The sequence below is a fragment of the Chinchilla lanigera genome, unplaced genomic scaffold (genome assembly GCF_000276665.1).
Source record: "Chinchilla lanigera isolate Chin_1 unplaced genomic scaffold, ChiLan1.0 scaffold00021, whole genome shotgun sequence".
NCBI classification, from domain to species: Eukaryota; Metazoa; Chordata; class Mammalia; order Rodentia; family Chinchillidae; genus Chinchilla; species Chinchilla lanigera.
In genome coordinates this window covers 24,154,605-24,165,186 of record NW_004955422.1, presented here as the reverse complement: position 1 = coordinate 24,165,186, position 10,582 = coordinate 24,154,605, and the positions used below count along the sequence as shown (strand labels likewise).

At 39.3% G+C, this 10,582-nt stretch overlaps 1 pseudogene; it reads right to left on the bottom strand.

The window, feature by feature from the left end:
• LOC102026882 overlaps positions 1 to 10,203 on the bottom strand; it is a 24,308-nt pseudogene extending 14,105 nt beyond the window's left edge.
• Positions 10,204 to 10,582: the final 379 nt, after the last annotated feature.

Below are 10,582 nucleotides of genomic sequence, written 5' to 3'. Positions count from 1 at the left end.
ACAACTATTGATAATCTCCTACCTCTTTTGTCTGTAACTCACTATCATTTGTCTATTTGTTTTCCTGAGAAACTATCTTGTAGATAACAATATGTAAAACAGTAACCATTGATAATTTCCTACCACTTTGTCTGTAATTTGGTAAGCCCTTCCTATTATTATGTTATCCTTCTTTTGCTCTTTAAAATAAAAAAAAAAAAAATTTGAGATTCTCTGGGGCTAAGACAAAGAAGTTCTCTGGGAAGCCTGTATTTATTTGGTTTTCAAAAAAGGAGGAGGATACTGCAGGAAATGTGGGAATCTGAATCTAGCAGGACCTTGGAACATATTTTCCTAAGTAGTAAATTATGTCAATCAGGAGAACTACCTTATCTTTAGGTTGACATTTATTGTAGGAGTGTGGAGCCTGCAGCTGCAGTCTCCTTTTCATTAATAGGGGTTTAAACTAGGCATCCTTACCTGTGGCCTTAGATTCATAAGTAAACATGGAAAGACAACTGGTTAATTTTAAATCCTGCTCAGAATCACTTTGTAGTGGTCTCCGTCACAGTACCATGCTGATTTTATGACAGTAACTTTGGAGTATAGTTTCAAGCCAGGGATTGTGATGCCTCCTGCCTTGCCTTTATTGCCCAGGATTGCCATTGCTATTCTAGATCTCTTCTGTTTCCAAATGGATTTTAAGACTTGTTTTCTAGATCTGTGAGGTATGCTAACGATATTTTGAACAGGATTGCATAAAATCTGTATAACAATTTTGGGAGTATGGCCATTTTCACTATGTTGGTTCTTCCTCTGCATGAATAAGTAATATCTTAACATTTTCTGATATCCTCTCTGATCACCTTTCTCAGAGTACTGTAATTTTCAATATATAGATCTTTTACTTCCTTTGTTAGATTGCTTCCTAAGTATTTCATTTCTTTTGGATGCTATTGTGAAGGGTATCATTTCACTAATTTCTCTCTCAGTGAGTTTGTTGTTTGTGTACAGGAATGCTATTGATTTTTGAGTGCTGACTTTATATCCAGCTACACTACTGAATTTGGTTATTAAATCTAGTAGTCTTTTGGTAGAGTTTTGGGGGTCTTCTATATGAATATCATGTTATCTGTGAATAATGATAATTTCACTTCATTCTTTCCTATCCCTATTCCTTTTATTTTTCTCATCTGTCTAATTGCTCTGGGTAATGTTTCCAGAACTATATTGAATAGGAATAGTGATAATGGACATCCTTGTTTTGATCCTGATTTTAAAATGGAAGCTTTCAATTTTTGTCTATTTAGTATGATGTTGGCTATTGGTTTTTCATAGATGACTTTTATCAGATTGAGGTAAAGACCATCTATTCTGATTTTCAGTAGGTGTTTTATCATGAATGAGTGTTGGACCTTATCAAAAGCTTTTTCTGCCTCTATTGGGATGATCATGCTATTTTTGTTTTTGGCTCTGTTGCCATGGTCTATTACATTTATTGATTTGCATATGTTGAAACATCCCTGCATTCCTGGGATGAATCCCATTTGGTCATTGTCTTGGTTACATTTCTGTCATTGCTGAGATAAAATACCTGACACCCAGAATTAAGGAAGGAAAGGCTTATTTAGCTTATAATTTGTGAAAGTTTCAGTCAATACTTGGCTGACTCCAACGCAGAGTGGCACATGGCAGAGGACAACAGTTCATGGCAACAGAAGACAGCAAAAGCAACAAGAGCAGAATAGGGAGGAGTGGTGGCAAGAAGCCTCTTTCTCTCCCTTACATATGCAAACTGTCTGCCCCAGGGCATGTATAGCTCTCACACCCATGAATCAATCATAAGCTCTAAAAGCCCTCCCCATGACTGCATGTGGCTTTGGGGAGACATACAGACACCAACCATAACAGTCATGGTGTAGAATCTTCTTGATGATTTGCTGCATTCTTTTACTAGTATATTTTGAAGATTTTTACCTCTATGTTCACTGGGGAGATTGGCCTGCAATTCTTTTTGTTTGTTTGTTTCTTTCCCTTGTTTTGGTATCAGGGTAGCCTCCAGGAATGAAATAGGAGAATTAATTCACTCACAATTTCATTAAAGAGTTTGAGGTGTATTGTTGTTAAATGTATAGAATTTTCTGTGAATTCCTTGTAGAATTCAGCCATGAATCCATCTGGACCTGGGCATTTCTTTGTTGGTAAGTTTTTAATAACATTTTCATTTTCATTAGCTGATATTGGGTTATTCAGAATTTTTATATCTTCTTGATTCAGCTTTGGTAATTCATATATTTCTAGGAATCTGCCTATTTCTTCTGTGTTTTGTCTTATTAGAATAAAGATTTTCAAAGTGGATGTTAATAATGTTCTGGATTTCCACAGGATCTATAATGATTTCAACCTTGTCATTCCTTATTGTATGAATTTGAGATTTTCTTTCCTTTTTTTGATAAGGTTGGCTAGGGGTTTATCAATTTTATTTATTCTTCCAAAGAACGAACTCTTTGATTCATTAATTTGTTGTATTGTTTTCTTAGTCTCCATTGCATTAATTTCTGCTCTGATTTTTATAATTTCTTCCCTTCTTTGGGGTTTGGGTTTGATTTGGTTTTCTTTTTCTAGAAGCTTGAGGTGTGGCATTAGGTTATTTATTTATGCTATTCTGTTATGCTATTCTTTGTTATTATGTGAGAATTCACTGTTCTATATTTGCCTCTGAGGAATGCTTTCATTGTGTTCCACAGATTCTGATAATCTGCATTTTTGTTTGATTGTAGATATTGTTTAATTTCATCTGTGACTGGTTATTGGTTATTCAGGAGGGAGTTATTTTATTTTGATGTGTTTATGGAGTTTTTGCAGTTTCTCTTGTCATTAATTTCAAATTTCATTGCACTCTGATTAAATAATATGTGTGGGATAATTTCAACTCCTTTATATTTACTTAGGCATGTTCTATGGGCTAGAATATGATCTATTTTAGAGAATGTCCCATGTGCAGCTGAGAAGAGTGTGTATTCTGACGTTGTTAGGTGGAACACTCTGTAAATGTCTACTAAATCCATTTGTTCACAGGTTTGGTTCAGTTCTGGGTGGTTTTTTTTGTGTGTGTGTGGATTTTTTACCTAGTTAATCTATTTCTTTGTGACAATGGGGTGTTAAGTTTCCCTGTAACAATTGTGCTATTGCTTATTTGATTTTTCATGTCTATTGATAGCTGTCTTTTATAATTAAGTGCTCCTATATTTGGTGCCTATATATTTATGATTGTTATCTCTTCCTGTTGAAGTTTTGATCCTACCACTATTCCCCTTACAAGTATGTAGTGATCTGCTTTATCTCTTTTGATCATTCTTGGTTTGAAGTTCACATTGTCTGCAAACAGAATAGCTACCCCTGCTTTTTGGGGGGTTCCTGTTGCATGCAGTGTTGTTTTCCCTCCTTTGATTTTTAGTTTATGAGTTTCTTTTTGAGTTAAATGTGTTTCTCATATACAGCATATTTTGGATCATGTTTCTTGATCCATTCCACTGGTCTGTTTTTTTTTTGATTGGTGAATTAGGGTCATTTACATTAATGGTTATAACTGATACGTATTGGCTTATTTTTGTCATGTTATTTTCCTGTTGCTGGTTCCCTTCTTTTCCCCTCTGTTTAATTGCTTATTCTGCTTGGTAGTTCATTTCTGTTGTTGTTCTTGGAATTGTGGTAATTTTTATTTCTATCTAGTGTTTCTTTCATTACTCTTTATGTGGTGGTTTGGTGGTCATTTCTTCAGTTGTTCTTTGTCATGAAAGTATCTTATTTCTCCAGTAATTTTGAAAGATAATTTTGTATGGTACATGGCTATTGTAATGATTGATACATTGTGTCAACCTGAAAAGCCTAGAAGCTTAACTAAGTAACTTAGAAGTTCTACATCCGGGATGTAGAGGACTTGCCTTTACCCTCTAAGATGGTGTTCATTGTGTTCTCAAGTTTAGAAGTTTAATTAAGTGACTTAGTGGGGGCCAGGGTCCTTACTCTGTAAACATACTGAACCTGTGCAAGAAGAGGGCACAGAGATGGTGATGGTGTGAGTGCTACCTCTGAGGGCAGGTAGCCTACATACAATACAAGGGAGGAAAAGAGGCTGGTTCTCCTCCATTTTGTTCTTGTTGCTTTTGCTGTCTTCTGCTGCCTTTAAGTGTTCCCCTGTGCCATGCCACCCTGCCTTGGAGTCAGCTGATTATGGACTGAAATCTCCACAGACTGTGAGCTAAATAAACCTTTCCTTCCTTAATTTTTGTCTCAGCAATGAGAGAAAAGTTACGAAGACAGCTACAGTCCCCATAAAACTGGGTCAGAAATGGGGTATTGTTTGGGGACAGCATAAGGGTGGTTAGGATTGAGAGGGATATTAAGAGGTCTGAAAATTTTACTGTCAATACCCACAATAGTAATTGGGGCCAAGGAGGTTGGGCCTTGGAAGGAAGGCAAAGTGTAGTGACAAGCACCCTTACCAATTAAAAATAATAAAATAAGATGGACTTACCCTCCACTGTAAGAGTTACCAGGATTTCAGCATTTAAAATGCTCCAGGTGGCCTCCACAGGTTTTGGGCCTAGTTAGTCTTCAGTGGCCAGGCCAAGAAGTTCTGAGAAGGAGCTGGTTGGGGGATCCTGGGATTGTAGCCCAGAGGTGGCAGAGGTAGCTGCCATCACTGGGCAGTCTGACTTCCAGTGGGGAGCCCCACAGGAAGAACATGGCTTAGGGGGCATCCCAGGCTGTGGCATTCCCTAGCTCAGTGACAGTTCATTTAAAGCATGGCCCTGGAAGGATGCTCTTGAGCAGAAAGGCCATAGAAATGCTTTTAGCAATGGGTTGGGGGTCTGGTCCAGCCTGAAGGTTTCTTACAGTGGAGGCTAACGTCCGCACCTCAGAAATGTGCTGTTTTTAATCACTTTTATCTCTATTATTAAAGACTTTGAAAGCCAAATTGATAAACTCCTGTTGTGAGGTCTTAGGGGCAGCTGCTAGTTTCTGTAATTTTTTACAAATGTCTGGTGCTGATGGGTAATAAAATGAATCTTTAAGACAAGGTGTCCCTCTAGACTTTCTGTGTCTAATGTTATCTATCATGGAAGAGCAGCAGCCAGATGAGCCATGAACTGAGCTGGATTTTCATCCCTGTTCTAAGTGGTTTCCCTTAGCTTATTGAAATTAGCTACCTTATGGTCCACCCTGCAAAGTCCCTGTACTAAGTAAGAAACTGTATGGTCTCAGTTTGCTATGTCCTCAGATTCTGCCTGATAGTTCCACTTCGGGTTTTCCTGGGGGATAGCTGCAGTGCCCACTGGAAGGTCAGTCTGAAGGAAGTACTCCTGATCTCCATAGGACTGGACCAGGGAAATCACTCATTGCTGCTTTTCTGAAGAGAGAGTGGAGCCAAGAATCACATTTAAATCCATCCAGGTTAGGTTATATGACTGAGTTAAGCATCAAAATTCTTGGATACATTGGATGGGATCCGAGAAAGGGCCTAGATACTGGTTAATTTAGAAGCCTGTCAAAGAGAAAGAAACATGGGGGCTGGGGATTTAGCTCAGCGGCAAAGCGCCTGCCTGGCAAGCGCAAGGTTGTGAGTTCGGTTCCTGGTATCGGAGAAAAACCAAAAAAAAAAAAAAAAGAGAGAGAGAGAGAAAGGAACATGAATTCTAACAATTCCCTCTGTGTTTGCCACCTCACAGAGTGGAAACTGAGAATCAGGGAGCCTTTGGGGGCCAAACTGAAATCTAGCTTGGGTATGGGGTGGAGTGGAGTCAGGTATAGTGTACAGAGGAGGATTAAAGTCAAGGGGAAGTGCCAGATAAATAAGGGAACAGACACCTGATCAGCAGAGGCCCTACAGGAGGGGAGGGAGCAGCTGCAACAGTGGGAAACTCTAGAGGAGGAGAAAAAACCACTGTAGCAGCAGAAGGATCCAGAGAAGGGAGGGTGCAGCTGTAGCAGCAGGGGGTTCCCGAGGAGATGAAGCAGCAGTAGGGGTGGGAGTTTGCAGATACTGCCAGGGGAGAGAAAATCAGTTGGATTTGTCATCAGAGAGAGTCTACGTCTTGTCAAGTGGGTATAGATGGGACAGAAAGAATTTGAGAGGGATCCCATGAGGTGCACAAAGTGAAAATATTATGGAGTGTAAAGAATACCTGTGTGTGTATAGGACTTCTGACCACCTGTTTAGCCTCCAGTAGTAATTGTCTAAATCCCACAGAATGGAGAGATCAAAAGTCCTGGGTTCTGGCCACCTTGAACCATTTTCCAATGTGTATCATGGCCATGCAGTGTTGCAGAAAAATATTAGCTGCTTAGGCTTCAGATTAGGGTGGAGATGGAAATGGTTCAGATTTTTTAAGAGACAAGATGAGCAGGAAAGGGGGATAGAAGGAGGAATGTTCCCAATGGAGGGCAGAGAGAGGTAACTGTCCTGCCTGGAGTGGCAAAATAAGAGCAGCATCAGGGCCCTAGTGAGTGGCTTCAGTTGTACCCAAAGCAATAGGGAGCATGGGTGAAAGAGCAAAGCATTCATCACCACAACTGATCAGCCACCAAGGGGGGCCTGTCTCCCTGGAGAGCATTAGCTTTAAAGGCACTTTTATGGTTTGTGTCTGGATGTGGCTGAATCTACAGTTTGTGACTGATTCATGGTCCAGTGCTGGGATTATGGATGTGAGTGCTCCACCCACCCCAGGATGAGTAACCTGCATACAATATAAGGGACAGAAATAGTCTTCTCTCTTCCTCTTCCTTTGGTTGCATTTGCTGTTTTCTGCTCCCATAAATGATTGCCCCTCTGCCGTGTGCCACTTTGCCTTGGAGCCAGCTAATTATGGACTGAAACCACTACAAACTGTGACCTAGTAAATGTTTCCCTCTTTAACTTTGTGTGTCAGGTATTTTGTCCCAGCAATGAGAGAAAAGTAACTGAGACAGACATGAGCCTTTGTCTGTCTCAGGCCTTGGTGAGGAGCAGAACTAGGGAGTAGCCAGCAGCAGTGAGGGAGAAGGTCAGGCACAGAGACAGTTAAAGGTACAGAGCTAAGTTGGTGGCAGCAGCACATAGGGGATGCTTAAGGGCACAAAGATTGTTAAAAGTATAAAGAGGTCTTACTGGGTGTGAAGTGAGCAGAAACTGCCTGCAACAGTACAGCAAAGTCTGGAATCAGTGTCACCATGTGACCTCAGTGGAAAAAGGCTCAAGATAGGGTGTAGTACCCTCTCATGAGGGACCCTCTCTTGTCCTGGGTTTCATGCACCAAATATAATTAATGGCACGGTAGGAAACACTGGGAGATCAAGCCTGTGGGAAAGAATAGATTTAATTCTGTCTAGGTACAAGCAGGCTGAAACTGGAGGATACCAGTGAATATCTGGAGGGGAGGCTAAGCATATATAGGGTTTGGGGTTGGGAGTCGAAGTCTCAAAGAATCTGGATGGAATGTTTGAGGTCAAAGCTGCAAGGATGATCAGCACAGGTGTGCCCACAAAGCTTCTGGCATCAGAGAGACTGCAGGTCCAGTCCTAAATTTCTTCATGACCATCCGTTCTGTTTGCTGAAGGCAGCATGGTTGTTCGTAGGGCATCATGTTTATTGGGAAGGTCTTTCTCAGATCAGGCATGACAATAAAAAACACGATCATCCTGATGATGTAATAAAATACCAAGCGATGGGGACAGGTGTCTGGTAATGAGGATAGCAATCGAAGGTTACATGGGGATTTCTGAAAATAACATCATTTGTTCCTACTCCTCCAACCTCCAGCGTTATCCGTGTATGTCTTCACTGGGCATGGCAATCCTGTACTTCTGGTCCTCAACTGGCTGAGGTTGGTATTTGGGGTAGAAGAAGGCCCCTTGGGCCACATAAGGCCCCAGCCCTGCCCAGCACCCAACTCACTGTCCTGCAGTGTCTGGAACACATGGAGCCCAGTCACTGAGCTCTGAACCAAGGCTGAGGCACTGTCTAGCACAGGTCCCATGCCACAAGGACTTCCACATTCACCTGCTTAACTGGCTGATGATTATGGCAGGAATGACTCTGCAGTAGTGCACAGAGATAGCAAAGATCTGTTCCCACAATGCAGCACGCCCTGCCCCTGACATCAAAAGCTATAATTCGCACAAAGTTCTGCATCCTAAAAACTGATTTTTATTCCCCACCTTACTGGCAGGTCGAAGAATATGAGTGAGAAACAACATAAGTGACAGTATTCCAAGGATTCAAGGGACTATCCTTTAAGTCCTGGTTAAAGGGAAAAAAAACAAACAGCTGTACTCAGTTTAACAGTTGGGGAATTACCAATATAACTGGACATTAGAAAAATTAAGGAAAATAACTGGTATTTTTCTTAGGGTTATAAAAGTAGTATGTGATTAAAATAGAAAATTCTTCACATTTTAAAAATATATATTCTAAAAGCTGGGTGTTGGTGGTACATGCCAGTAATCACAGAACTCTGAAAGGCTGAGGCAAAAGAATCACAAGTTCTAGCCTAGCCTAGCTTTTTCATGAGAAAAACAGAACGACCCTGTCTAAAAAAAAAAAAAAAAAAAAAAGGCACTGGGCAGGTAGCTCAGTGTGAATGCCCTGCATTTAATCTTCAGTACTGCAAACAAACAAAAACAAAAAAGATATACACTGAAACATTTACAGTGATATATTTTTAATTTAATGTAGCAATTTGGAGTAATTCAACAAAATAATTCAAGCAAAAATGATAAGAATGTAATATTTGATAAATCTGTGTAAGACATGTATCTGATCTTCCTTTTCCTATTTTCTACTATTGTGATTGTCACACATATACACACAGTAAAAACCTATGTGGTAATGGAGGGCAAGGGGAATTGAGGAGAGTGCATGTTCTTTCCAGAAATGTACCATTAAACACAAGGATGACAAGACTACTGAAGGTACATATGAACACATCTTATAAATAAGGTTATGATATAAACAAATACTGGAAAACTTGAAACAGTAATATGTGTGGTCATCAAGGTTTACCTGAGTAGGGAAAGAGACGGAAGGTGGATGTCTAAAATCACACAAGTAACTATACACACAACGCAAAATAAGAAAATGATTACTGTATCAGTCTTGTATTTACATGAAGAAATCTTCCTTGAAACTTAATGTGTCCACTCATTTGACTTTTTTTATGATATGAAGACATACATGCACAGTAACTTAAATATTGTTAAGAACAGCTTTCAGAAAAGTGGGCCAGAAAGTAGAATGTGCCCTCAAGTCTCTCTTTCATCACCCTACACACTGATTCATCTATTAACATATTGTAGAATATGGAATATTTTGTACAATATTAAGTGCATAGCTTACTTTGTACTATCTTTTACTCTCCCCTTGTACCATTCCATAGGGTTTATGAAATGCCAAACTCATAGTGCTATTTAGTTGGAGCTATTTCCTATACTATCATGATGTAATATTCACTATGATTGTTTCATGCAAAATAGTTTCACTTCCCTAAAAATCCCCTATGCTCTACTTATTCACAGTCTGCTCCTAAACTCCTGGATATCACTGCAGGTTGTTTGCTTGTTTATTTGATTTTTTACTTAAACTATCTGCACATTTTTGCCTTTTCCAGAATGTCATGTAATTGTACAGTTGGAATCAAACAGCATTTATCCTTCTGAGATTGACTTCCTTATTTCAGCAATGTGTGTTTAATCTTTTCCCATGGATTTTCCTGACTTGACAGCTCATTTTAAAAAGTCTCAGGCTAATATTCCAGTGTAGGAATACACAACAGTTTACCTTCGGGTCTACTGAAGTACATCTTCACTGCCCTCAAATGTTTGCAATTATGTGTAAACACTTATAAAGGCGTACACAGCTTTTTTGTCTCACTGTAAGTTCTCAAACAAATTGGGTGAATATCAAGGTGCACAATTACTGGGTTTTACATAAAAGTGATGTTTAATTATATTTAAAAGTAACTGCTGAGCTGTCCTCCAAAGTAACAATATTTTGCATCTGACCAACAATGAGTGACTTTTTGCCAGCACTTGGTGTTGGCACTGTTTGACATTTTGGTCACTTCAATAAGAAATTCTCATAATTTGCAGTTTCATAACAGCATAGGATTCCAGCATGTTTTTCATATTTTTATTTACCATAGCGATAGCTTCATCTGCAGAATTGTATTTAGTTCTTTCGACCATTTTTATTGGCCATTTTCCTATTGAATTTTAATTGTTCTTCATTTTGGAGATAAAATTCCTCTCAGATGTATCTTTTGCAAGTATTTTCTATCTGTGCTTGTCTTTTCATTATCTTGACAATCTTGCACAAATTTTTAATTCCATGCAGTAAAACTGATCAGTTAGTGTAGTTCTTTGTGTAGTTCACAACGGGATTATCAAAAAAGTGCCTATCTTCACTCCCTCTCTTCCTCCCTCTCTCCCTGTTTTCCTTCTTTTTTTTTTTCTTCCATGCAAATCAAAGCAAAACATAACACCAAAAAAGGGCATGGGTTCTATGGCTGCAATACCTATATAAGAACTTAAAAAACAAACAAAAAACAAATAAGAGTCATTGAGT